We start from the raw sequence: 5719 nt of genomic DNA on the forward strand, positions 1-5719 counted from the left end.
TGATAATCCTTTGGGGAGGATAGAACTTGGCTGGGAATTTGCTCACTAAGTCTTCCCAATTATTGATACTTTCTTTGGGAAATGTCTTTAGCCATTGAGTGGCCTTATCCTTCATAGAGAATGGAAACAGCAGTAGCTTGTAGATGTCTGGATGCACACCACTTGTTTTGACAGTTTCACAAATCCTAAGGAAGATGGATAAGTGTTGGTTTGGATCTTCAAGTGGACTTCCTCCAAAGGAGCAATTGTTCTGCACCAGAGTGATAAGTTGAGGCTTCAACTCAAAATTATTTGAATGAACGTTGGGAGTGAGTATGCTACTCCCGCAGTTTCTTGCATTGGGGATAGTGTAAGAGGCCAACACACTTCTTGCAGGCTGGGTATTGTTGCTCACTCCCTCTTCACGCACCTTAGCCTCCATGACTTGCAAGAATCACAAACAAACCAAATGAAACATGGACATTCTAATGCTAGAATGTGGTTAGAAGGTTAGGTGACATAATGTGTCAAACAGTTAATGTGCTTAGTTAAAAAAATGCTTAATCTAGACCACCACCTTACTTAATCATTGTCAATCTAATTCAATCCCCGGCAACGGCGCCAAAAACTTGATGTGTGGAAAACGATCCAACACAAAACTCACCGGCAAGTGTACCGGGTCGCATCAAGTAATAAAACTCACGGGAGTAAGGTCAATCCCACAGGGATTGAAGGATTGAGCAATTTTAGTTCAGTGGTTGATTTAGTCAAGCGAATCAAGTATTGGTTGAGTGATTTTGTATCCAACAGTAAGTAAATAGCAGAGAATGTAAAGGGAGAGGGAGGAATTGTAGAAATTAAAGAGAATTGAAAGTAAAGGTGCTGAATCTTAAAGAACAAAAAATTAAATGACTGAAACTTAAGTGCAAGAAATGTAAATTGCAGTAACTTAAATTGCAAGAAATATAAATTTCTTGAATGGAAAAGGTATTTATTGAATGGAAAAGGGATTTGAGGACTGGGAATTCAGAATTTAAGCAAGGGAAATTAAATTGCAACAATTAACTAAGCAAGAGATGAATTGAAATTGACTAGATCTTCAAACAGCAAATGGAAATTCAATTGCAGCAGTGGTTCAGTAGAAGAACCAAAAAGAGAAAATCAGATCTCAGGACTCCAGAGACTAGATAGCAGAGTCTAGATCTCAATTGCCTTCCCAGATCCAAGTTCACAAAGAAATTAAAGAGAAATTGAAGATTGAAGCAGTAAAGGAAATTGATCAACTCAATTATGCAGTAGGAAAATCAAAGAGATCTTGAATGGAGATTGAGACAGAAATTCCTCAATTCTTCACACCCAAGACTCAAACAAGAAAAGTAAAAAGTGCTCAAGAAAGAACGAGGAAGAAGAGAGATCAATTCTCCTTCCCAATTCTCTAAAATCTCAGTTCCAAGCTCTCAACGAAAAATCAAGTCTAAAGATGTGAAAATTCAAAAATCAAAAGAAGGTTCTAATTACATCAAACTATCTCCTATTTATACACTTTCTGTTCCTGGATTTTGGAATTTGGATGGGCTTTTGATTTGGTGAAGAAATGAATTAAATTGGATTTTTAATCCAATTTTCAGCCCAAGAGAAAGTAGCTTCTAGGAGGCTGCCCTGCCCTTGTGGAGGGCAGAGCAGGAAATGGTGCATGCGGCCTCGTGCGTGTGATGGGCGTTCAAGATGCTGCCCTGCCCTTGTGGAGGGCAGGGCAGAGTTGCATGGTGCGCCAAGTGCTACCCGTGCGTGCGTGCTGCTGGCCGAGACTCCCTTGGTGCGCGTTAATTGTGCATGCTGGCCGCGCCAATTTTTGTGCCATGCACCAAGAAATGCTGCCCTGCCCTTGCGGATGGCAGGGCAATGTGCCAATGGTGAAGTCCCACGTTTGAAACTCGGTGGAGGCATATGCTGCTCCTTTTTCCTTGGTTTTCTTGGCACCAAAGTCACGCCTAGTTCCTTGCTTCCTCATGGTGCCATGTTCGATTCTTGGAGATTGAAAGCAAGCCAATTTTTGCTTGTTTTCCTTGTGTTTGAGCGCTACTTCTTTCCTCCTTGTTCTTGGGTTCAAAACCCATAGGAGACACTAGGAAGCAATTTCCTTTGAATTATTCTTGGATGAAGTCCAATATTGCTCTTGAGGAGGGCAGGGCAGAGTTTTTGTTTCCTTTGGTCCTTGGCATCAAATTGTGCTCCGCCCTTGTTGTGGGCAGGGCAATGATGCTTATCAAGGCTTGGTTCAATATGCTGCTCTCCTGGAGGGCAGTGTGCTCTTGTGGAGGGCAGTGTTTGCCTCCTCCTTCTATGTTGCACCACATTTCTCATTTCTTGGCCACACTTCTTAAGCCACGTTTTTCTTCTTTTCTTCCTTTCTTCACATACAAGAAACCAAAACAACCAATCAAAGTATCTCTAAACTCATAAGGTTTATAATTCATTAAAAATCAATTAATTCTTGCTCAAACCTCATGATTTAGCATCAATTTAATGGTGGTTGTTTGATTTAAAGAAGTTATGCATTTTCATTCCAAATTACTTACTTAGGATGCAAGAAAGTGTATAAAGACTAGTAAAACAAGTGAAATTAGCTTGAAAAATGGGTATATGATGACTTGTTATCATTGTTGTCACCCAAATATGCATATTTCAGGCATGGTGGCCAGGTCTTCAGCTCTATTAGGTGCCTCTACTTCTTTGTTGTCCTTATGGTTTAGCATGACTAAATTTGCCATGGTTCCTTATGGTGGTTCTTCACTTGATGTGGTGGTACTTCACTTGATGCTTGTTGTTCTAACTCTATAGTTCCTTCACATTGTTCCTCTTCCAATACCCCTTGAACTATCTATTCTATAGTGTCCACCATCATGCATTCTCCTATGGATTCCTTGGGGTAGCTTATCGCCTTAAAGACATTGAAGACCATCTTTTCTTTATGTAATTTCAGGATTAGTTCCCCTTTTTGCACATCAATGATAGCTCCAGCAGGGGCTAGGAATGGCCTTCCTAGGATGATTGAGGTATTCGCCTCCTCTTCCATGTCCACCACAACAAAGTCAGCTGTGAAAATGAACCCCCCCAACTTTCACCAGCAAGTCCTGATAAACCCCAATTGTAGGGTTTATCTTGTATTGATTTTAAGGGATTTTACGACATTTTACCCACATTTATTCAATGAAATAGCATGGTTTCATGATTGTCTCCCTATTTGTGCTTAAGTGTGAAAACATGCTTTCTAGACCTTAAATTAGTTAATTTTAATTCACCTTTGATTCCACTAGATGCCTTGATTTGTTTGTTAAGTGATTCCAGGTTGAAAAGGGCTAGGGAAGGATCAAAGAAGTGAAAGGAAAGCATACAAAGTGGAGAAGATCATGAAAAGCCAAAGAATTAAACTCGCCCATGGACGCGCTTACGCGCACCTTGCGAATTACCCCAAGGACGCGTACCCGTGCTGTGCGTGTACGCGTCGATGCCAATACTTGATTTTTAAGTGAATTCGCACCCAACGAATTCTCAAGGGTTGTGGGGCCTAATCCCAACCAACTTTGGCGCCCAAACTGCTATTTAAAGCCAAGGATTGAAGAGCAAAGGGGATTCCAACCATACACACTGGTGCACGAAATTGTGATCTCTTATAATGGCATTCAACTTGGTGTGTGCATTTACTAACTGGTGCACGAATTTGTGATTCGCACAACTGACCAGCAAGTGCACTGGGTCGTCCAAGTAATACCTTACGTGAGTAAGGGTCGATCCCACGGAGATTATTGGTTTGAAGCAATCAATGTTTATTTTATTAATCTTAGTTAGGAGGTCAAAAAGGTTATTTGGATTTAATTGTAAGAAGTCAAAGTATTTAAAATTGTAAGAGAAAATAATAGAGAATAATAGCGTTACTTGTTGTGCAGTAATGAGGAATATGTTGGAGTTTTGGAGATGCTTTGTCCTTTGACTTCAACTCTTCCTTGAAATCCTTCAATACACGCAAGGCTCCTTCCATGGCAAGCTCTATGTAGGGTGTCACCGTTGTCAGTGGCTACTTCCCATCCTCTCAGTGAAAACGTTCCTATGCTCTGTCACAGCACGGCTAATCATCTGTCGGTTCTCAATCAGGTTGGAATAGAATCCATTGATTCTTTTGCGTCTGTCACTAACGCCCAACCTTCAGGAGTTTGAAGCACGTCACAGTCATCCAATCCCAGAATCCTACTCGGAATACCACAGACAAGGTTTAGACTTTCCGGATTCTCATGAATGCCGCCATCAATCCGGCTTATACCACGAAGATTCTGATTAAGGAATCTAAGAGATATTCATTCAATCTGATGTAGAACGGAGGTGGTTGTCAGGCACACGTTCATGGATTGAGGAAGGTGATGAGTGTCACGGATCATCACCTTCTCCACAATTAAGCGCGAATGAACATCTTAGATAAGAACAAGCGTGTTCGAATGGAAAACAAAGGAATTGTATTAAATCATCGAGACGCTGCAGAGCTCCTCACCCCCAACAATGGAGTTTAGAGACTCATGCCGTCAAAAAGTATGTAATTCAGATCTGAAAATGTCATGAGGTACAAGATAAGTCTCTAAAAGTTGTTTAAATAGTAAACTAGTAACCTAGGTTTACAGAAAATGAGTAAACTAAGATAATTGGTGCAGAAATCCACTTCTGGGGCCTACTTGGTGTGTGCTGGGGCTGAGACTAAAGCTATCCACGAGTAGAGGCCTTTCTTGGAGTTAAACTCCAAGTTATGACGTGTTTTGGGCGTTCAACTCCGGATTATGACGTTTTTCTGGCGTTTAACTCCAGACAGCAGCATGAACTTGGCGTTCAACGCCAAGTTACATCGTCTATCTTCGCGCAAAGTATGGACTATTATGTATTTCTAGAAAGCCCTGGATGTTTACTTTCCAACGCCGTTGAGAGCGCGCCAATTGGACTCCTGTAGCTCCAGAAAATCCATTTCGAGTGCAGGAAGGTCAGGATCCAACAGCATCAGCAGTCCTGTTTCAGCCTAACTCAGATTTTTGCTCAGCTCCCTCGATTTCAGCCAGAAAATACCTGAAATCACAGAAAAGCACACAAACTCATAGTAAAGTCCAGAAATATTATTTTTGCCTAAAAACTAATAATATTCTACTAAAAACTAATTAAAACATACTAAAATCTACATGAAATTACCCCTCCAAAAAGCGTATAAAATATCCGCTCATCACAACACCAAACTTAAACTGTTGCTTGTCCTCAAGCAACTAGATGAATAAAAGAGGATAAAAAGAAATCAAGAAGCAATAATATCTCAGAGTTTTAAGTGAAGCTCAGATTCTAATTAAATGAGCGGGGCTAGTAGCTTTTTGCTTCCAAACAGTTTTGGCATCTCACTTTATCCTTTGAAAATCAGAATGATTGGCATCCATAGGAACTCAGAAGTCAGATAGTATTATTGATTTTCCTAGTTAAGTATGTTGATTCTTGAACACAGCTACTTTTATGAGTCTTGGCCGTGGCCCTAAGCACTTTGTTTTCCAATATTACCACCGGATACACAAATGCCACAGACACATAACTGGGTGAACCTTTTCAGATTGTGACTCAGCTTTGCTAGAGTCCCCAAATTAGAGGTGTCCAGGGTTCTTAAGCACACTCTTGTTGCCTTGGATCACAACTTTATTTCTTTCTTTTTCTTTTTTTTCTTTTT

Source organism: Arachis duranensis, chromosome 3 (genome assembly GCF_000817695.3).
Source record: "Arachis duranensis cultivar V14167 chromosome 3, aradu.V14167.gnm2.J7QH, whole genome shotgun sequence".
In the NCBI taxonomy this organism is placed as follows: domain Eukaryota; kingdom Viridiplantae; phylum Streptophyta; class Magnoliopsida; order Fabales; family Fabaceae; genus Arachis; species Arachis duranensis.